The sequence below is a fragment of the Apodemus sylvaticus genome, chromosome 19, assembly GCF_947179515.1.
Source record: "Apodemus sylvaticus chromosome 19, mApoSyl1.1, whole genome shotgun sequence".
Taxonomy (NCBI): Eukaryota; Metazoa; Chordata; class Mammalia; order Rodentia; family Muridae; genus Apodemus; species Apodemus sylvaticus.
In genome coordinates this window covers 26326319-26349119 of record NC_067490.1, presented here as the reverse complement: position 1 = coordinate 26349119, position 22801 = coordinate 26326319, and the positions used below count along the sequence as shown (strand labels likewise).

General features: G+C 49.3%; 7 protein-coding genes and 3 pseudogenes across 12 annotated transcripts in view; 8 read left to right on the top strand and 2 right to left on the bottom strand.

Annotated features, from left to right (window-relative positions):
- The window catches only part of LOC127669890 (perforin-1-like), a 160508-nt pseudogene extending 148713 nt beyond the window's left edge, over positions 1-11795 (top strand).
- The window catches only part of LOC127669885 (perforin-1-like), a 174950-nt gene that overhangs the window by 30176 nt on the left and 121973 nt on the right, over positions 1-22801 (top strand). The window contains exon 1 of one of the 2 annotated variants that reach the window (XM_052164114.1): positions 5113-5176. The exons of the other annotated variant lie outside the window; for it this stretch is intronic. The gene's annotated coding sequence lies outside the window, so the exon portion shown is untranslated. Of the gene's footprint in view, positions 1-5112; positions 5177-22801 lie in introns of those variants that run through there. 2 annotated transcript variants of the gene reach the window in all.
- LOC127669891 (perforin-1-like) overlaps positions 1-22801 on the top strand; it is a 131738-nt pseudogene that overhangs the window by 30182 nt on the left and 78755 nt on the right.
- Positions 1-22801, bottom strand: part of LOC127669893 (paladin-like) — a 148112-nt gene that overhangs the window by 57498 nt on the left and 67813 nt on the right. The gene's annotated exons all lie outside the window — the stretch shown is intronic.
- The window catches only part of LOC127669882 (perforin-1), a 205019-nt gene that overhangs the window by 148713 nt on the left and 33505 nt on the right, over positions 1-22801 (top strand). Inside the window, exon 4 of the transcript XR_007974430.1 lies at positions 11790-11900. The gene's annotated coding sequence lies outside the window, so the exon portion shown is untranslated. The remainder of the gene's footprint in view (positions 1-11789; positions 11901-22801) is intronic.
- LOC127669883 (perforin-1-like) overlaps positions 1-22801 on the top strand; it is a 205019-nt gene that overhangs the window by 148713 nt on the left and 33505 nt on the right. The window lies entirely within an intron of this gene.
- Positions 1-22801, top strand: part of LOC127669884 (perforin-1-like) — an 86482-nt gene that overhangs the window by 30176 nt on the left and 33505 nt on the right. The window lies entirely within an intron of this gene.
- Positions 1-22801, top strand: part of LOC127669887 (perforin-1-like) — a 159786-nt pseudogene that overhangs the window by 103906 nt on the left and 33079 nt on the right.
- The window catches only part of LOC127669896 (paladin-like), a 61171-nt gene that overhangs the window by 21864 nt on the left and 16506 nt on the right, over positions 1-22801 (bottom strand). The window lies entirely within an intron of this gene.
- Positions 5113-22801, top strand: part of LOC127669889 (perforin-1-like) — a 172655-nt gene continuing 154966 nt past the window's right edge. The window contains exon 1 of the mRNA XM_052164120.1: positions 5113-5176. The gene's annotated coding sequence lies outside the window, so the exon portion shown is untranslated. The remainder of the gene's footprint in view (positions 5177-22801) is intronic.

Genomic DNA, 22801 nt, shown 5'->3' with positions numbered 1-22801 from the left:
TCTTCCTTTCCAATTTGTATCCCTTTGACCTCCTTATGTTGTCTAATTGCCCGAGCTAGTACCTCAGGTACAATGTTGAAAAGATAAGGAGAAAGGGGGGCAGCCCTGTCTAGTCCCTGATTTTAGTGGGATTGCTTCAAGTTTCTCTCCATTTAGTTTGATGCTGGCTACCGGTTTGCTGTATATTGCTTTTACTATGTTTAGGTATGGGCCTTGAATTCCTGTTCTTTCCGAGACTTTAAGCATGAAAGGATGACAGGAAGTAATAATCACTATTCCTTAATATCTCTTAATATCAATGGACTCAATTCTCTAATAAAAAGACATAAACTAACAGACTGGATAAGGAAACAGGACCCTACATTTTGCTGCATACAGGAAACACACCTAAATGTCAAAGACAAAAACTACCTTAGAGTAAAAGGCTGGAAGACAATTTTATAAGCCAATGGTCTCGGGAAACGAGCTGGAGTAGCCATTCTAATACCAGATAAAATTGACTTTCAACCTAAAGTCATCAAAAGAGACACTAAGAGACACTTTTTCCTGGTCAAAGGAAAAATCCACCAAGAAGAACTTTCAATTCTGAACATCCCAGGGATGCAGGGTTGGTTCAATATACGGAAATCCATCAATGCTATCTATCCACTGCATAAACAAACTCAAAGAAAAAAAACACATGGTCATTTCATTGGATGCTGAAAAAGCATTTGACAAAATTTAGCCTTTGCTTTTTTACAAGCTGATTCTCACACTCTTAGGTTTCTCTTTATTCTAACGTGAAGCTGATTAATGGGAGATTCTGGGAAAATGTGTGAGTGCAGAGGTCTCAGCAGGCCCCTCTGTCCATCCTTCTGCAGTCAAGGGACCTGCTCAGAAAAAATAAACTTTCCTCTTCCTCATCCTTCCTTCCTGCTGCTCCAGCTGCCTGACCCTCATCCCCCACCCCACCCTCCTCCAGAAACTACTGTACTGAGAGAGAAGCCATCAAGCTGAAAACCCACAGTCCCAAGCAGAGTCTGGCATGCTCCTCCCGGCCTCACCTGCTCCCGGCTCTCTGGCCTGAAGCCCTCCAGCTTCCTCAGGTTCTTAAGAACCTCTTCCTTCAGGTCATGCAACTCTGCACAGGCGCTGATGGCTCGATCCACCTAGGACCACAGCATGGGGATAGGGAATGGGAGAGACAAAGAGGAGAACTTTCAGAGAGAAGATGTGTAGAGAGGAAGAAACACCACACATACACACATACAGGTCTCACACACACACACACACACACACATGCCACACATATACACACACACATACCACACTTAAACACACATGCCACACATACACACACACACACACACACACACGCCACACACCACACACACACATCATATACACACACACCACACATACATACACCATACATAAACACACACACATACACACACATACACATGCCACACATACATCACACATGCCACACAAGCAGACACACACATGCCACACATACACACACACACACACACACACACATCGGCCTGCACATGCATATGGCACACATACACACACACGTCACACACACACACACACACACATGCCACACACGTACATACCTCACACATACACACACAAACACCCAACACATACACAGAAACATACACACACACAAGCAAACAGCAATAACAGGAGCAACATCCACAGTCACATAACAGTGGACCGATAAAACTTTATTTATATCGACAGGTGGTGGGCCAGATCTGACCTGCAGGATGCAGTCAGCTGATGCCTCAACTGGATAAACTGTAAGGTTCTCTCTACGTCACACATTCTGGGACCAAAGGGTTGTTAAGAGGAACTGAGGGGATGGGGCATGGATCAGCAGTACATAATTGCCTAGAACTCTCAGTTGAGGGACTGAGGACATGGCTCAGTGTAGAATTGCCTAGCATATAAAAAATCCCCTGCAGTCCAAAGAAGGACTGAGAGAAAAAGATAGAGTGGAAGAAGATAGAAGTGGAGAAGAGGCAGAGAAGGGTGGGGTGGGGTGGGTGTTGAGCTGCCCTCACCTGTACCAGGTAATGCTCGGGAGTGGCATCTGAGAGCCCACCCATCCTGTAATGGGCCTTGAGAAGCTCATCGGGGATCTGGAACTCCTCCTTGCAGTTGTACCTTCAGAGTGAAAACTGGAGTCTGACAACTTCTGTTGGTCCCTTATACTGTCACCAGAAGACACAGCAAGGCCATCTGACCCAGACCCATGCAGCTGCCCCTTCATCGTTATACACAGAACACCAGGAATGAGACGACTAAGACCTAGGCTATTCCACTGCAAACTACATTTCCCATCTCCCTTGCTGCTAGTATATTTGCCAGCCTCCCTTGCAGCTAGCATATTTGACAGACTCACTTGCAGCTAGCATTGGTCCTGTTATTAATCTCCAGCCAATATGAGAGAGAGTGAGGAGGGGCAAATTCTGGGCCGCTCCTAAAGGTAAAGTCTTCTAGTCTGTCTTTTGCCTTACCCCGTCCCTCGAAGAGGTAGATTAGACCTCCCAAAAGACAGAGGCACCTGCTGATTTAATTGAAGCAAGATACTAGGGGAGCCTGGGTGGTTGCAAGCTGCCATACCAGCTTGGACACACAAACGAGAGGTGAATATCTGTCTCAATTCTAGCATTCGGTATGGGCAATACTTTGTTATGGTGGTCTAACTCAAAGCCTGATTGCTAGTGGATGACCCACCTCTGAGGCTGTGACTGGAACAGTCCCCACACTTCCAATTCCAGAGTCCAGTGCAGTTCATCCCACAAGATGTAAAGGGTGTGTCCCTGTCGTGACTGTGTACAGGTGTTCCAATTCTTCAGGCCTTAATATTACCACAATAGGGCTGATCAAACACCATCTATTAAAACAAGCTCTTGGTGGTTTCTGTAGAGAGTAAGTCAGGTAAGGCACAATCACTGAAGCAGGATGCTACTCAGACACAAAGCAACAGTGCCACTGTACCAATGCATGAGACCCATCAGCTGCAGCTCAGGCACCATACAAAACAGCTTCCAGCAGGAAAGCAGTGAGCTAAATGGGTGGGGTAGAGGAAGGCTCCACAAGCAAGGGGCCTGGCTCCTGCTGACACATCATGATGGCCCACACTCTGTGTCCCTGGAACCCATTTTCCTGTCACCTCAGTTTTCAGATCTATCTGCCATGATCAGGGCTCTGCTAACCTTTCCTGCATGGTACTGAAAGCAAATAGCTCCTGCTTTGTGGGCAGACCATGCAGGCTCTGTTAAAGCCTGGGAAGTCTGCCATTGAAGCACTCGGTATCCACAGGTGATGTAAAAGTGGGTGGGCCTAACAGTGAACTAATAAAACTTTATTAATATCACCAGGTAGTGAGCCAGATTTGACCTGCCGGATGCAGTAAGCTGGTGCCTCAGTTGAATGACCTGTAAAGTCATGTCTACCTCACACACTCTGCAACCCATGGAGGGCTATACATTTTCAGGTAGACAACAACTGTCTGAGCCACACCACCAGCTTCCATATTTCCCTCCCATCTCTGCTTATGGTGATGAGGAAACTAAGACCCAGAGAGAGACCAAGGAGACAGAGCCAGGCCCCAGACCCAGACCTGCTTTTCCCAAGTTTGCCTTCAATGGCCAAACTGCTATTAACTTCCATTCTCAGATTCTCTCTCTCTCTCTCCCTCTCCCTCCCTCCCTACCTCTCTCTCTCTGTCTGTCTCTCTGTCTCTCTCTTTCTCCCTCTCTCTCTCTCTCTCTCTCTCTCTCTCTCTCTCTCTCTCTCTCTCTCCCTCCCTCCCTCCCTCTCTCCCTCTCCCTGTCCCTGTTCCTCTCCCTTTCCCCCCTCCCCTCTGTCTCTCTCTCCAGTTTTGTTTTGTTGTTATTGGCTTTCTGGTTTTTTGGTTGGTTGGTTTTGATTTTCAACACAGGGTTTCTCTGTGCAGCCCTGGATGTGCTGGAACTCACTCTGTAGATCAGGCTGGCCTCAAACTCAGAGATCTGCCTGCTGCCTAGCAAGTATGGGAATTAAAGGCATGCACCACTACTGCTGGGCTAGGAGCTTTTTTTTTTTTTTTTAAACTGCTACGAGTGTGCTCTGGTGTGTTCTGAATTCCATTTAGATTCTTGACTCTCTTCCTGCAGACTTTGTGTAGGTGTCTACAGCATACAGGCTGTCTTTCCAGTATGGTTGGGGACTGAATATCTCTGAGCTTTGGCATCCCAGTCAGACCACCTTGGCAGAGCAGCAAGGTGGGACCAAAGGTCAGCTGCCATTTCTGGGGGAGTAACAGAAGAGGAGGCCCAGTTCTGAGAAAGGTGGCAGAGGCCTGGGTGAGCTGTGACCCTGTGGCCTGCGGCCTGCGGCTACTTGTTCCCATCATGTATGCACTTAGGGGTGTTGAGAACTACCCCCACCCTTCCCAAACTTACCCACCTCATAACTAGCACTTTTTTTTTGCCACCAGAAGGTGTCCATGAGTCACTGCACCCATAAGAACCCCACTCCCAGTAACTTCAGGCAGAGCTGAGTGGGCAACTGTCTTTCCACAGTACTAACTTGCTCAAACCTGAGGCAGCTGGGATGGAGGTATGGATAAGAGGTGGGCACCGGCTGTGCGTATCTCTCACCACTCCCCAAGGAGGAGGGAACAAGTCACATGCATTGAGAATAAATAAAGATCATGTCTAATCCTAAGCACCGCACCACATCTTCATGTCCCTGCTCATGGGACACTGTGATTAGCCACACGTTTGGATGAGGAGCTGAGATGTGAAGAGGCTGAAGGCCCTGGCCCAGCCGCTCAAGCCCAGGCCACTCTTCCTCACCTCTTCCTGACAGCTCATCCCTTCCCACACACTCAACATGGAAGCAGATAGTTCAGTGGGCCTGCTGGTGGAGACCAGAGTCTGTGCCCCGGCAGTTCTGGTTGACAGATGAGCCTCTGGTCTTCACAGCTGACTTCCTGAAGGTTCTCACAAGATAAAGAGGTGACAACGGGGTGGGTGCTGGTGGGGACCTGTGACCACAGCCTGGGGGCAGGGCAGGAAGTGATATGGCATTGGCCTGGGTGGGCCCGCCTGGGGATCAATTGCAGCATTTTAACAGCCTCCACTGGCAACACAGGTGTCCCCTATCCTGCAGTGCCATCTCTGTGGGACTTCAGGTAAGGAGGAGGAAGGGTGGGAAGAAGGGAGGTTGGGATACCCAGGAAAGAGAGTTGGAGGGACATTCAGAAGAAGCAACCAGAAGTGCTAGTCGCCATCTTCCAGCCCATCTCTCATTCCTTCATCAGGTTGGTGACCACTCTGGGGTTCATGTGTAAATGATGACTGTCCGCATCTCAAAGGCTATTTCCAGCAGTTCTGGCAGATAGGGCTCATAAACGATAGAAATGTGCCAAGATGGAGCACGCTTATGACTCTACCATCGGAGAACGTGGTAAACCCCCGTCTCAGAAGATGCCAGGAAGGTTAGGGGAGGGAAGGAAAGGGACAGATGGGAAAAGAAGAAAGAAGCCAAGTAAATAGACTCCATGACAATACAAAGAAGGCCAGAAGGGGACCAATGTCCGTTGGTCAAAGTCACGAGTGTGACAGTCGGCAAAGCAGAGTAACCATGATGCTTGACAGGAATTCTCTGTGGCTTGTTCATCTCCCAGCGTCACACATTACCTGAATTCGTCCTCCAACTCCCTGCTTTGGGTAGAACATGGAAGACTGCAGCTAGGTGTGAGGGAGACCTCTGCTCACCCCGCTCCCTCACGTAAGACCCTGCAGACAGAGGAGAAAAAATGAAAGACCTCCGAGAGCCTTGGAAGGAGCCAGTTCTCCATCTGTGGGTCATGTCAATTGGGGGATGGGGGAAACCTACTTCCGATGGTCTTAGAAACAGCACAATAGCGAAATTACAGTCAGGAAGTCATGAAAATAAATTTATGTTTGGGGGTTTCCAGGACCATTGGAAGTGTGTGTTTTCCCATGGCCAAGATCCACAGGTAGAGAAAGCCTGAGACAGAGAGGAGATAGAAGGAGATTCCAAACCAGGACCTCGGAGCAAGGAAGAGCCTTCTAATGGATCGTTGCCAGGTAGCAGGCAACAGGTAGGTAGGTGCCCATCCTGCCATAGCGTGCAGTACTTGGCAGGGACTGTCAAGACAGAAAGCCTGGGCAGTGGAAGGGCTTGCAAGGGCACACTTAAAGGTCCCCCACTCTACAGCCAAGGGCATCGATACAGGACAGCCTTCATCCATTCTAGAGATGGGGGGGCATTGCAGGTGGCTCAGAGTAGCCCTCACATCTCTAAGGGAGAGAAGGATGTCACCATTGGAATTAGAGATGGAGAGAAATTAAGAATCAGCTCGGAGCCATGCCTGCTGCCACAGACTTGAGATCCTAGCTCCTCCACATGTTCAAGGCTAGCTTAGGCAACACAGTGACTACACAGCTATCCTGAGCTATCCTGAGCAATGATACCTTGTCTCTAACTTAATTGATTAATTAATTAATTAATGAGATGTAGGGTGTAGCTCGCTGGTGGAACTCTTGCCTACAGTGCATCAGGCTCTGGGTCTATTCCCAGAATGGGGGAGGGGAATAAGGTTAGAAAAGTGTCCTTCACTGGGTAAAAAAACACACATCTCCAGAGCCAAAACCTATTACAGATGCTCTGTCCAGGGTCACAGCCTTCACTCTTGATTCCTGCTGGGTCTGAGATGATAAAATCTCAGCACGGTGTTCCTCCTGCCTGTGCCACTCTGGGCCATATGTTTAAATCCCTCTGGGTTTCTCTGTACAGTGGACAAAGCCAGTGCAGCTCTGTCATCGCAATAGCTAAAGAGAAGTTGACTCTGTCTCCTGATGCTCCCCAGTGGTGAGGGAGAGGTCAGCATCCTTCATCCCTGTTCCTACAGCTCCCCAGAGTTTATGACTACTGTGCCTGCAGCATCATGGCCACGTACCTGTTCCTCCTGGGCCTTTTCCTGCTGCTGCCAAGCCCTGTCCCTGCTCCCTGCTACACTGCCACTCGGTCAGAATGCAAGCAGAAGCGCAAGTTCGTGCCAGGTGCATGGTTGGCTGGGGAAGGCATGGATGTGACCACCCTCCGCCGCTCTGGCTCCTTCCCAGTGAACACATGGAAGTTCCTGAGGCCAGACCGCACCTGCACCCTCTGTAAAAACTCCCTAATGAGAGAAGCTATACAGCGCCTACCCGTGGCAATCGCCCACTGGAGGCCTGACAGCTCATACTGCAAACAGTCAAGGTCAGCTCCACGGAGGGCGTGGCCCGGGAGGCAGCTGCTAATATCAAGAACGACTGGCGTGTGGGTCTGGAGGTGAACCCGAAGCCGGAAGCAAAGGTGCACGTGTCCATGGCCGGCTCCCACTCCCAGGTAGCCAATTTTGCAGCCGAGAAGACCCATCAGGACCAGTACAACTTTAATACTGACACAGTGGAGTGTCGCATGTACAGGTAAGATCTGAGGCAGAGGTGAGAGGAACCGGAAGAATGGTGGGACACTCTAAGGGGTCTAGGAGCTCTGGAATAGCAGAGTAGAGTTTACCTACTATTTCACAGGAGGACACCGAATCCTGATCACTGTAGAATCAGTAGTTCTCATGCTCCCTACTGCTGTGATCCTAATACAGCTCCTAATGTGATGACTCCAGACACAAAATGATTTTGTTGCTACTTTTGAACTGTACTTTTGCTACTGTTATGAACCATAACAATCTAATACCCAGCCTGTCTGATATGTGGCCCCTGTAGATTAATTTCTGATGATGTCCTGACCAAAAGGCAGCTAAGGAGAGAGGGCTTATTTTAGTCACCTTTCTGGGTTACCATCTATCATGGCTTGTTCTGTCGCAGCTGATCACATCATACCAACAGTCAAGCGCAGGGAGAAATAACCGAGTTCCTGCCGAGGGCTCAGTCAGCCTTCTCTAGCGTTATACAGTCCAGGGCCCAAAACAGGAAATGGTGCTACCCACTTTCAGCCTGAGTCTTCCCACATCAATTAAGGCAATCAAGACAATCCTCTACAGGCAAGACCGCAGGCTGATCTGATCTAGACAGTCCCTAAGAAACTCTCCCCAAGTGATTTTAGGTTGTATCAAGATGACAATGAAAACCTACAGTGGCACTGTTGTTTAGATGCCAGACCCGATAGCCCTAGCTATTTGTCTATCATCTAATTCTCTATCATCTATCTATCTACCATCATTATCTATCACCTATCAATCATCTATCTTTGTAGCAACATATCTATCTATGTAACTGTGTGTGTGTCTATTTAACTGTATTATGTATCATCTATGTATGTATGTATGTATGTATGTATGTACATATGCATGTATGTATTTATCTACTGTGTATATAAGTATCTATGTATCTATCATCTATATATGTATGTATGTATCTGTCTGTTTCTCTGTCTATCACCTATATATCATCTATCTGTCTGTCTATCATATATACATACACCTACACACACACACACACACACACACACACACACACACACACATATATATATATATATATATATATATATAAAATGTATCTATGACAGGCTTCCTCTATGCATGAGCACCTACATCCAGAGAAAAGGAGGATGAAAGCAGGATTGTCCCTGAGCCCTAGCTTGATGACATGTAAACACAGGCAGTGAGCACCTAAGCCCTCTCTCCCAGGCATTGCAGACCAACCGTGGAGTCTTACTGGGTAAGGACAGGAGGCCTGGCCGTGTCCTTCTTCCTCACTGCGTGGATACACAGTGACACCATGGAGCCTGCACTAGTTTCTCAGGCTTAAAAAAAAAAGATTTTATTTTGGAAGTTTCTCTGTATCTCTGCCTGTCTTGGAACTCACTCAGTAGATCAGGCTGGCCTTGAACTCAGAGAGATCTGCCTCCCTCTTCCTCCGAGTGCTGGCATTAAAGACTTGCATAACCACCACCTGGCATTTAAAAAATATTTCTTTACTTTTTTGTGTATTTTTTTTAGTGTGCGAATGTGTATCTGTGTGTTGCAGCAAGTGTGAGGAGATCAGAGGACAACCTGTGGGCATCATTTCTTCTGCTTCTACTAAGTGGGTTCTGGGGATTGAACTTGGGTTGGCAGGGTTAGCAGCAAGCTTTAACTCTACTCCCTACTGCACATTCACATACTTTCCACTTTTTAGATAGCATATCTTAATTCTAAATTTTAACAGTAGGTTTCAGTAAATGTAAATATTTTTTATTATTTTTTATATTCTTTGTTTACATTCCAAATGATTTCCCTTTTCCTGGATCCCCCCACCCCACAAGTCCCATAAACCCTCATCCCTCTGCCCTTTCCCCAATCAATCCCCTCCCACTTCTCTGTCCTGGTAATCCTCTATATTGCTTCATCAAGCCTTTCCAGGACCAGGGCCCTCTCCTTCCTTCTTCTTGGGAATCATTTGATATGTTATTAGCAGCTTGGGTATTCAGAGCTTCTGGGCTAATATCCACTTATCAGTGACTGCATTTCATGTGTGTCCTTTTGTGATTGGGTTACCTCACTTAGGATGATATTTTCCAGTTCAAACCATTTGCCTAAGATTTCATGAATTCATTGTTTTTAATTGTTGAGTAGTATTCCACTGTGTAAATATACTACGTTTTCTGTATCCATTCCTCCATTGAGGTACATTTAGGATTTTTCCAGCTTCTGGCTATTATAAACAAGGCTGCTATGAACATAACAACCCTGAGATTTCACCTCCCACCAGTCAGAATGGCTAAGATTAAAAACTCAGGAGACAGCAGGTGTTGGCAAGGATGTGGAGAAAGAGGACCACTCCTCCACTGCTGGTGGGATTGCAAGCTGGTACAAGCACTTTGGAAATCAGTCTGGTGGTTCCTCAGAAAACTGGGAATGACACTTCCGGAGGACCCTGCTATACCACTCCTGGGCCACCATACCCAGAACATTCCCCGGCATGCACAAGAACACATGTACATATTTTAATCACAATCTTTTTTATCCTAACTCTTCCTATCCCATTTGTTTTTCCCCCAGCTAGCCCCAGTGTACTTTCATGTCTGTGTGTATAGATGGGGAGAGGGGTCTTGAAGGTGCTATTGAATCAGGGAAATGCCACCCACACAGGTCCTCTAATGCTCTGCCCTCTCCACAGCGTTCGCCTAGCACAAAACCCTCCACTGCACTCTGACTTCAGAAGGGCACTCAGAGCCCTTCCCCCCACCTTCAACAGCTCCACGGAGCATGCGTATCGCAGGCTCATCTCCTCCTACGGCACCCACTTTATTTCGGCTATGGACCTAGGTGGCCGCATCTCAGCCCTCACGGCCCTGCGCACCTGTCAGCTGACCCTGGACGGGCTCACAGCTGATGAGGTAGCAGACTGCCTGAAGGTGGAGGCCCAGGTCAGCATCGGTGGCCAAGCCAGCGCCTCAAGCGAATACAAGGCCTGTGAGGAGAAGAAGAAACAGCACAAAATCACCACCTCTTTCCACCAGACCTACCGCGAACGTCACGTCGAAGTGCTCGGTGGCCCCCTTGACTCCACGCATGATCTGCTCTTTGGGAACCAAGCTACACCAGAGCAGTTCTCAACCTGGGTAGCCTCACTGCCCAGAAGCCCTGGACTGGTGGACTACAGTCTGGAGCCCCTGCACACATTACTGGAAGACCTGGACCCGAAGCGGGAGGCACTGAGACAGGCAATCAGTCATTATGTGATGAGCAGGGCCCGCTGGCGGAACTGTAGCCGGCCCTGTGGGCCAGGCCAGCATAAGAGTAGTCGTGATTCATGCCAGTGTGTGTGCCAGGATTCGAAGGTCACCAACCAGGACTGCTGTCCACGCCAGAGGGGCTTGGCCCACCTGAATGTAAGCAATTTTGAGGCAGAGGGTCTGTGGGGAGACTACATCACTGCTACTGATGCCTACCTAAAGATCTTCTTTGGTGGCCAGGAGTACAGGACCGAAGTCGTTTGGAACAATAACAATCCCAGGTGGCCTAAAGGGAGGGACTTTGGGAATGTGCTCCTGTCTACGGGGGGACCCCTCAGGGTGCAGGTCTGGGATGCTGACAATGGCTGGGATGATGACCTTCTTGGTTCATGTGACCAGAAACCCCGGTCTGGTTCCCATGAGGTGACCTGTAACCTGAACCACGGCAGCCTAAAATTCCGCTACCAGGTCCAGTGTTTGCCCCATCTCACTGGAGAGACCTGCCTGGAGTATGCCCCCCACGGGCTTCTGGGAGATCCTCCAGGAAACCGCAGTGGGGCAGTTTGGTAAAAATAATAATACTAATAACATGCCTGAGAGCTGGGCGTAGTAGCACACGCCTTTATTCCCAGCATTGGGGAGGCAGAGACAGGTGGATCTCTATGGGTTCGAGCCCAGCCTGGTCTATATAGTGAGACCCTGTCTCAAGAAAGCAAGCAACAAAACTGGGATGCTCAACTGACTTCTCCCAGGGGAGCCACAGAGGGTCTAATATGCAGTAAAGTGACCGGAGCCTGTCACTAGAGGGGCTGAGTTTGTACCATAGAGCTCTGCTGACTCCCTTCCACACTGCCTCAGCCCCCAGTGTCCCCAAGCTTGGCAACTACTGCTGCTTAGCTTAAACCTTGGCCAGAAGCCCAGCCCAAGGCCAGATACTGTCCCCACCCAGCTTCAAATCCCTCCCTCCTTGGCATAGCAAGATCATCTGTCAGACAATTCCTGTGTCGCTATTCCTATGTGCCTTTTGTCCCTCGTTCTGCTCCTGACGATTGAAGGTCTGTGTCAGCAAGCACATGACGTGACAGCGGACTATAAATATGATGTGACAGTAAGTATGCTGGTGGCCTGGTGACAGAGAAGAGGGGACAAACGATGCCCTGAGATAGGTGTCTGTGTTCAACAACCAGTTTTATAAAATGGACAGTCAGATACTGGAAGTGAACTGCTTTCTCTAATTCTGCTGGTCATGCGGGACCCCCATCCCTCATCCTCTGAGTCAAGAAACAGTAGCATAAATGTGGCAATAAATCATGATAGGCATTCGGTGTCTGGCTGAAAGACAATGTGGAACGGTGGGGAGTGCGGTGAACTGGCAGGAGCATCCTGAAGTCATTGCAGCTCTATGTGGGAAATTTGAGCACAGGACACAGGGTCTTCTCACTTCATTTATTTACATTTATCTATTTGTGTGTGTATAAGTGTGTATGTGTATATATGTCAGTATTCATGTGTGTATACATGTGTGTATATGTATCTGTGTATGCATGTATGTATATGTATGTGTGTTTGTGTGTGTATGTGTATATGTCTGTCTGTATGTATGTATGTTTATATGTGTATGCATGTGTATATGTGTGGATACATGGATGTATGCTTATATGTATATACATGTTTATATGCATGTGTGTATGTATGTGTGTGTGTTTGCATTTGTGTATAGGTATGTTTGTATGTTTATATATGTATGTGTATATGTACAGTGTACTTACATATATAAATTTAAATTAAATTTAAAAAAGAGCAGGTGCACATACACACACACATACACACACACACACCTCATACACATCTGTCTAAGTTAGGGTTTCTATTTCTGTGATAAAACATCATGATCAAAACAATTGTGGAGGAAAGGGATGATAAATAATCGTGGTAAGATTGCTTTCCAGTTCCTCGTCTGGAGAAGTCAGGACAGGAACTTGAGGCAGAAACCTGGAGGTAAGAGCTGAAGGTCCTGCTCACTGACTTGCTCCCAGGTTTCCTCAGTGTGTGTTCTTACAGAGCCCGGGACCACCAGCCCAGCGTGAGATCACTCACAGTAAGCTGGGCCCTCCCACCCTGATCATCAGTCAGGAAGATGTGCCACAGGCTTGCCCTCAGGACGCCCCACTGGGGAAATGTCCTGGCTTGAGCTTCCCTCTTCCAAAGTGACTCTAGCTTGTGGCATAAAACTGGCCAGCACAAGATACCCACATGCAGAAAGAAGTTTAGGACTAGGCTTATGATAAAGTAGAGCTGGCTTCTCTAAGAGACTCACCGGAAGTGAGACATGCTCAACTGTTCCGCTCTATAATGGAGGGTCCCAACTCACTGTCCCAACAGGAGCCATATGGACCGTTCTGATGGCTCAGGTTACGCCTCCAAAGATGCTGAGTCTCCACCCCACTCCCCGTTTCTCTCACGTTTGTTTCAAGATGTGTGTGTGTGTGTGTGTGTGCATGTGTGAGCTGATAATTAAATGGAAAATTGGTCAGTATCACTGGCCATTAGGGAGCCTCAAAGTCAAACCAGCTGATGGTGGGTGTCCACCATGGGCAGGGGAGCTGACTGTTGACGCTCCCTCATGGAAGGTGGGAAGACGAGCTGGACTTTCCCCTGAGGTTCCGGCTGCTCCTCACACCCACTTGAAGGCAGTTCTGCCATAACTGCATGTGTTCTTGGGGCTTGGGGTGAGGGTGGTGAAGCAGTATACAGGCCCAGGAAGACAAGTCAGGTGGGGGCATATACATATACATATACATATACATATACATATACATATACATATACATATACATATACATATACATATACATATACATAGTGTGTATATTTATATAAGTATGTTTGTATATATACATATATGTATTCACATATATATATGTGTGTGGGTGTTTGTGTGTGTGTGTGTATGTGTGTGTGTTTATATATATCTGTAAAAAGGATGTGGTCTGTCATGGTGACCGGAGCAGTGGAAGCCCATTGAGTTGAAGGTGAGAATGGACAGGAAGTGAGGCTGGACACTAAGATCTCAAGGCCTGCTCCCAGCAGGACCCATCCTCCAGTGGTGGGTGCACATCTGCAATCTTCAAACACACAGTGCCACCCACAGGGGACAAAGTGTCCAAATACTCAGGCCAATGGGGGATGTCTGACATCCAAACCAAAATGGTATAAATGCAAAGGGGATGGCAACAGGACTTGGGGGCACTGAGCGGGGCTCACAGTGTCTACAGAGGAAGAGTGGCTGAGGCCTGTCCTCCTCAAGAGGCCCTAAGTCCACTCTGAGTGTCTTTCCTTCTCAAAAGCTGTAATAACATCTCCAGCTCTGCTCCATCACAAGGCTGGACCTGGGATATTCTCTCCATCCCCCCATCTCTCTCTCTCTCTCTCTCTCTCTCTCTCTCTGTGTGTGTGTGTATGCGTGTGTGTGTGTGTATGTGTGTGTGTGTGTGTATGTGTCTGTGAGTGTGTGTGTCTGTGTGTGTGTGTGGATATGTTGTGCTGGTTAGTTTTATGTCAACTTGACAGAGGAGAGGCATTTGGGAAGAGGGGGCCTTAAGTGAGGAAATACACACACACACACAGACACACTAGATTAGCCTGAGGGCTAGCCTCTGGTACATTGTCTTGATGGACAGTTGATGGTGGATCACCACGACCACCTTAGACATCCAGCATGAGATGGTGGGCTGTGACTGATGACAAGGACGGGGACATGACAACTATGACACCCGCAGCCTCTCAGCATCAGGGGTGCTGGTATCAAGGCCATTCCATTCACATGCATCCACCTAGACTCTGGGGCACACACTTATCCGCATGGCTTCCATGACTGCCTCAGACTAAAGACCAACCAACAAAGCGGCACGTTACACGTTTGTACTGTTTTTAATGCTCAAAAGCTCTGTACAAAAACAAAAAACAAAAACAGAAAATCATAAATGATTCCTCACAACACCCCTGTGAGGTAGGTAGGCAAGTATTATTCTCCAATTTTACAAACAGAGAAACTGAGGCAGAGGGGTACAGTGACCTGCCACTGGTCCCAGCATATCCCCAAGTCAGTGTCAACCACAAAACTGTGACTGGTCTCTCTGGCCTCCGACTCCTTGGCTAGACTTTTTCTGAACAAAGCTGACTTGCACAAAACAGACACCAGCAAACCTGAGAAGCCATGGACAGACATACAGCAGCTTGCAAAAGAATTCAGCTAAGAGGGTCTCCACTTCCCCAGGCTGGAAACAACTTTGACATCTTCAAATAGCACAGCTAACAGCTGACATCCTCCATGAAGGACGGGCACCCAGAGATTCATCGCTCTCCTTCAAGAAGTTAAGACAGGTAGCCAGGCCCCCGGACTCAGGAGTTCAACCACTAGTTGTGGCAAACTTCAGTCCCAGCTGAGACTCACCAAGCACAGCCCTCTCTGCCCCTCTTCCCACTGTGTGAACAAAGCTCGCTCCTCAGTGTCATCTCAGTGTGACTCAGCGAAAGCAGCCCAGGGATCCTGGCAGGGGTCAGCCTGGATTCTAAGGCCTGACAAGCCACCAGGTCCTGTGTCCACAGAGTCTCTCCCAAGAGTCACCTCGATCCCGTTAACAGGCTTACAACCCTCGGCAGGATGCTCTTCACCATCTCCATGGCCTCTGTGAGTTCTTTCCCCACACTGGGAGGGCCTCCCTGATGTTTCCAACTCCCTGGGCTCATCTGCCAGCTTAGGGGAGGAACTGGGGAAAGACAGGTAGAAGAGAAGGGGAGTCATCCCCTCAGTCTTCCAGACCTGCGACACTCGAGAGCCAGAAGGAGCTGGGCAGAGCTGCCTCAACACAGACCTGCCCGGCTCGCCATCCTCCTCAGGTAGCTGCTTGGGCTGAAAGGCAGAGGCAGAGGCAGGAGCAAGCCAGTCAGAGGAAGGAAGTGAAAATGCAAACATGGCCAGCCTGCTGCCCGCCCAGGCAGTCTGATGACCAACGGTGAAGAGAGGACAGAGGTGGTGACTGGCTGCTAGGGGAGTGAGCTCTCTGAAGGTTGTTTGCCAGCTGGTCTGTGAGGTACACGCACTGGGCCTTACCAGAAGACATTACACACCCATAGGGTTGACAGAAAATGGCAGTGCTGTCTATATATTCAATGTATATATTGGTAGGGTTACCAAAAAAACCCTCTTTCCAAAAGCTTTCAGCCCCTCAAGTCTAACCAGGAAGCTGACAAGTGTCCTTCAGAAGCAATGAGACCCTCAGGTTCCCCCTCCCCGGCCTGCCTAGCAAGAGCAAGGGGGCCTACAGGAAGTCCCCAAGGTCGCAGGGCTCCGGGTCTCGACTTTGCTCCTGCCAGCGGTAGCGGAGCCGTGACAGGGGCTGGTCGTCCATGCTCTCCAGCTCAGGGAAGGCCAGCTGGTTGAGGATCTCGTAGATGCCAGCTCTGGTTGCCACCTGGACAGGGCAGAAATGGGGCAGAGCATCAGAGGTGGAGGTGTCATCTGGCCTACTGTCCCCAAGCCACCCTCCCCCCTTGCTAAGCTCGGGAGGCATTTTGGGGAGTCTTGGGCCAGAAATGTCCTCAGGCAAGCTCTGCAGTTTCCACAAACCTGCATGTCCATCTATAACCACCATGGTCCACGGTCCCTACAGGCCTCACTCCTGGATCTGCATGGAGCATGCTGTGCAGATATATGAGGCACTGGGCATGACTGGGAGACCTCGGCGGCACTGGCCTGGCCAATCCAGCAAACCACATTTGGGCAGGGAGGCTCCAGAGGCAGTATGGACTCCAGAGCTGACATCCCTTCCCTATGGATGGGAAGTCACCCAAGTCGTCTGGCTTTCTGTGACATGGAGCTGGGAGCCCAGTAGCCTGGACCTTGGCCCATGTCCCAACCATCCCCAACACCTTACTGGGAACAATTCCACCTGGTCAATGAGATGATATTGTCCTTGCTGTCCCCAGGCATGCTCACCCCTACCTCTGTCTGTCCCAGTAAATGGACTGAGGACCCCTGAGTTAGAGTAACACTCCTGCCTAAGTGAGCACCTCTGCCCTTGATCTCCATCCACATCTAGTCCTAAAAGTAGCTAGAGGAGAGAACAAATGTGCCCTCAGGTTCATAATCTAAGAACTCAAGCAGAAATTGTCCTTGTTTCCAGGCTGGGTATGTAGCTGTTAGTAGTGTGCTTGCCTGGCAAGTATATTGGCCTTGGGGTTGAACCCCAGTAAACATAGGAAACAACCGGGCATGGCATTAAGTCCCAGGAATGCCTATAATCCCAAGAAGGTAGAAGCAGGAAGATCAGAAGCCATCCTCTGCGACATAGTGAGTTTGGGGCCAGTTTGGGTTACATGAGATCTTCCCACCTACATTCCATCCCTGGGCTCAAAGAGGAAGCCAAGCCTGGACCTGCTCATCAGGGGGGTCTCAACAGAGCCCTCGTCAGATCTTCTGACTGAGCGCTGACCCTCAAGCAGGAAGATTCACTTCACGCGCTTCCCCACACGGACACCCAAGACCAGCACCAAGGTGCAGCCTCGGCCGCCTGCTTCCCCGCCTCGCTGGCCCTGCTCCCTGCAGTTCTGAACACACCTCCATCCAGTCCTGAGCCCCTGAACCTGTCCTCTACCCACTGCGGCTGAGTCCTCTCGCCCCATCCCCCCACCCACTCACATCCTGGTAGCTAAATGTGGACCTGAAACCATATTACAACAGCCAATGGACGGTGAGGTTAGCGGGCCAGCCTCCTGGCTGAGGGGTAATGACAGGCTACTTTCCTGGGAGGAACCGACCTCTCTCTTGACCGGCAGACGCCAGGATCGATTGGAATATCAAGCATAGAAGGATCACAGAGACCTCAAGAAAGGAGGAAGAATAAACAGTTTCCAGGACAATTGTTAAGTCCCCGGACCTCTACACAGACCCCTCTTGCCAGCTCTGGCATAGGCACTACACACATGTCAAAGACTTGTCACTGCTTTCCCACGGGACAATAACTCCTCTGATACTATTCTACTGCTTAGAAGGCTTCCGGCCTCATCCATATCCAAAGTCATAGTTGGAAGAACATAGGATCAGGACAAACAACCTTGTCCTTGGACTTCATAGGAAACACATGGGAGTTGAATAGAATAACGGACCAAAGTGTCCAGGTGATAGGCAGTGCTGGCCATGAGACACACAGAGCAAGCTCTGAGAAGATGCCCGTTTCACCCCTTTGTCTCCCTCCCCCATCATTCATGTACTCAGCTGCCACACATATCAGCTCTCTACCTAGTGAGACACTAGGCAAGGGACACAATAGCTGAGTGGGAGCCAATCCCCTAGGAAAGTAGGGGATTCCATATGGGAGCCTGTCACCTGGGACTTAAAGAGCATACTCAGGCACCAGGGGGAAAGATACAGCTGGCCTTACGAGCTCACCACCCCCAGGCCTGTTAGTCTGTCTCAGCAGCTTTTCTGACCTCCTGCATCCAGGTGCTGAAAGGCCTCTGCCAGGAGCTGGCCTTCTCCAGGCGAAGGTAGGCGTTAAAGAGGATCAGGTAGATGTAGCGCTCCAGGTATTGCAGGCTCCGCAGGTGCAACCTCTGAGCCTCCTGTGTCTCTTTGGTGGCCTTTGCCTGAAGGACAAGGAGGATGGTGTCATCAAGGAGAACCATTCTTTAGCACAGACATGCTCACTCACAGCCTGAGCACCCAAGCAGAGTGATTTCACTGGTAGGGCCTGGAGTGTTGCCCGGACACAGAGGAGACCCATGGGGCCCACCAGTTCCTAGGAATGTGGGGGTCTCAAATCCACTTCCTACTGAGAAGAAAGTCCTCTACTTCCTCTCTGAAGACCATGCTGCTCCAAAGCCAGGCTGTCTGCTAGGAGCATCTGAGGTATATGGGTGAGATGCTCATCTCACGGTCCCCTAGGAAGGACCCTGATGCCAATTCCTGACAACACAGTCCCCAGTCTCCCAGGACTGCATCCTCTCTCCCAGTAGCCCCAGCATTCCTGCAGAGGCAGATGAGGCTTTGATCATGGCCCAGCAGGGAACAATGGCATAGAGCTCTCGATTGAGGAGACCGCCTTACAACCTGCTCCTCAGCCCAGCTCCTTTCTGACTGAAAAGGGAGAAAGCCCATCTTGGTAACTGACCCCACCTGCCCTCAATCTGACTCCCTTGCCTGTTTCTCCACAGTCCTGGATCTGGGGTGGCAGGAATGGACACTCAGACCTTAGAGATCCACCCGAGTTTGGGGACAGATAAGAGAGAGGATGAGGTCTGGGTGGAGTGGGGATGTCTGACTTTAGAGAGCTCTCCCAGGCATCTTCTCTGGAAATGCTACCATCTCAGGTCACATGACAGAAAACAGGAGGTGGCAGAGCTGATAAACGGAGATCTCCCTAGGGAAGACAGGAGTCCGGCTAGGCAGTGAGAGTGTGCACACACTCGGGGCAGCAACAAGGACAGTGACAAATGTAGGAGGGAGCTGTGGCCTGCTGTCCTGGGAGGAAGGAGAATGTCCCAGTGCCCCCTTAAAATGCAAGTGCCCGGGCTCAACCGCGATCAGTCAGTGAGGGTCTCAGAGGGTTGGGGAGTGGGCGGGTGAGGACCCGGGACTCCTCAGAGCCAAAACTGGGCACATGGGATGCAGCATTGGAAGTCACTGAAGGACTGGTAGTGTGGGCAGCCTCTTGGAAGAGGAACACATGGAGGGAGACCCATGTGCAAGAGAAAGGGAGACTTTAAAGGGAAATGCTTGCAAGGTTCTCCTGGGCAGAGAAGCATGCCAGGGGAACTCAAATGCGAACCCCAGAGGGAGGTCACCCAGACCTGAACTATCCTACCTTACCACCCTCAGGCCTCCACCCAGATCCACCACACCTCTCTGATCCAGAAACAGTGTGACACGGGGTGGGGGTGGGGGAGTCCCTCGAGTGATGGCACTATCTGTGGAAGGGCACAGTGAGACCACAGGGACCAGAGAGAGCTGTTCTTCCCACAGCTGGGCTGCAGATGGAAGCCCTTCCAGGAACACACATGGCGCTGGCCTACATACTCAGAAAACTCCAGGGCCACCCCACCCCAGACATGACATGGCCCAGTGCCCTAAAACTCACAGTTGGAGAGAATCTACACAGCACCAATTCAGTTTTTGAGGCAACACAATGTGTCTTAGTCAGGGTTTCTATTCCTGCACAAACATCATGACCAAGAAGCAAGTTGGGGAGGAAAGGGTTTATTCTGCTTACACTTCCACACAGCTGTTCATTACCAAAGAAGTCAGGACTGGTATTAAAGCAGGTCAGGAAGCAGGAGCTGATGCAGAGGCCATGGAGGGATGTTTCTTACTGGCTTGCTTCTCCTGGCTTGCTCAGCCTGCTCTCTTATAGAACCCAAGAGCACCAGTCCAAAGGTGGTACCACCCACAAGGGGCCCTCCCCACCTGATCACTAATTGAGAAAATGCCCCACAACTGGATCTCATGGAGGTACTTCCCCAACTGAAACTCCTTCTCTGTGATAACTCACGCCTGTGTCAAGTTGACACACGAAACAAGTCAGTACAATTGACCCCTTGTCAACATGACACACAAACACATCACTATTAAGCCTCAACCCTTACTTTCTTATTCATCCCCAAGATCTAAATTACTTTAAAAGTCCCACAGTCTTTACATATTAAAAGTTCAATCACTTTAAAATGTCCAATATCTTTAAAATTCAAAGTCTTTTAAAAGTTCAAACTCTTTTAACTGTGGGCTCCACTAAAATACTTTCTTCCTTCAAGAGGGAAACATATCAGGGCACAGTCACAACCAAAAGCAAAACTCAAACTCCAAATGTCCAATGTCTGGGATCCAACTCACAATCTTCTGGGCTCCTCCAACAACTTGGGTCACTTCTTCAGTCCTGCCCTTTGTAGCACACAGCTTGTCGTCTAGGCTCCAGCTGCCTGTACTCCACTGCTGCTGCTGTTCTTGGTGGTCATCACATGGTACTTGCATGGTACTCCAAACGCTGCTATCTTCCACTATAATTAGGCTTCACCAATAGCCTCTCATAGGCTCTCATCAGGGTGACAAGCCTCTGCTCCTATGCATGACCCCTTCAAGTCCCGGGGCCATCAATTGCAACTGAGGCTGCACCTTTACCAATGGCCTTCCGTGGCCTCTCACTGTGCCAAGAGCCTCAGCTGCTCTTCATGACCCCTTCATGCCTTCAAAACCAGTACCATCTGGGTGACTCTTACACAGTACCAAGTCCAGCCACAGCACAAAATACAACTGTGGCTATCTCTGGAACACACTCTCTGTGCTCTCAGAAAACACTTCCAAGAAGATTTCATCTCAGTGATGCTGGTCTCTTCTTAATCACCGCTAATTTCTTAGCTCCAGCTAACCAGCATCAATAGTCCCAGTAACACAAAGGTTTGCTTTAGTGGTTCTGGTATCTTGTTACTTACAGCTGATTCTTCAGCCCCAGCTAACCAAAACCACAGAATCTTCACAATCAAAACATGGCCACTTTAAGAGTCTTTAATCTTCCCTCTGAAATTTCACAAGCCAGGCCTCCATCTTCTGCTCTGTTCGTAACATTGTCTTCCAAGCTCCTACAGAACTTTCCACAGCTTTTCTAGCTCAAAGTTCCAAAATCCTTCCACAATCCTCCCCAAAACATGGTCAGGTTGTCACAGGAATACCCCACTCCTGGTACCAATTGGTCTTAGTCAGGGTTTCTATTCCTGCACAAACATCATGACCAAGAAGCAAGTTGGGGAGGAAAAGGTTTATTCTGCTTACACTTCCACACAGCTGTTCATTACCAAAGAAGTCAGGACTGGAACTAAAGCAGGTCAGGAAGCAGGAGCTGATGCAGAGGCCATGGAGGGATGTTTCTTACTGGCTTGCTTCCCCCTGGATTGCTCAGCCTGCTCTCTTATAGAACCCAGGAGCACCAGCCCAAAGGTGGTACCACCCACAAGGGGCCCTCCCCACCTGATCACTAATTGAGAAAATGCCCCACAACTGGATCTCATGGAGGTACTTCCCCAACTGAAACTCCTTTCTCTGTGATAACTTCAGCCTGTGTCAAGTTGACACACGAAACTAGCCAGTACACAAGGGGTGGAGATAATAGACTGTACGATACGGAGCTTGGGAACAGAGACAGAGCTCTGGCTCCATGGAAGACAGCCAGACTCACAAGTTGGCTCCAGTTCTGCCATTAGCCACTTGTCCACCAATTTTAAGGGAACCAGTAAGAAAGAATCTATGGGCCACACTGTCCCAAGAACTGACTAGATAGATCGGAAGCCACCACCATGAGAGCTACCCACCCTGCCCTCTGGGAGGCTCCAGTAACTACAAAGCAAAGTGACCTGGGAGCAGGGGTGAGGAAGAGAGAGTCAGAGTGAGGAAGACGAGGAAGAGAACTCCCAGAGGTAGGCTGGGGTCAGGAGGAAGGTGTGTCCCCAGGGTGGAAAGTGGGGCAGCTTGGACAGTTGGATTAGAAACAGGAACTCAGCTTGGTGGTGGTGGCCCATGCCTGTAATCCCAGCACTCTGGGAGGCAGAGGCAGGCGGATTTCTGAGTTTGAGGCCAGCCTGGTATACAGAGTGAGTTCCAGGAGAGTCAGGGCTATACAGAGAAACTCTGTCTCCAAGAAACAAAAGCCAAAAAACCAAAAAGAAGAAGGAGGAGGAGGAGGAAGAGGAGGAAGAAGAGGAAGAAAAAAATGAAGAAGAAGAATATAGAAGAAGAAGAAGAACAAGGAAGAAGAAGAATGAAGAAGAACAAGGAAGAAGAAGAAGAACAAGGAAGAAGAAGAAGAACAAGGAAGAAGAAGAAGAAGAAGAAGAAGAAGAAGAAGAAGAAGAAGAAGAAGAAGAAGAAGAAGAAGAAGAAGAAGAAGAAGAAGAAGAAGAAGGAGGAGGAGGAGGAGGAGGAGGAGGAGGAGGAGGAGGAGGAGGAGGAGGAGGAGGAAGAAGAAGAACGGAGAAGAAGAAGAAGAAGAAGAAGAAGAAGAAGAAGAAGAAGAAGAAGAAGAAG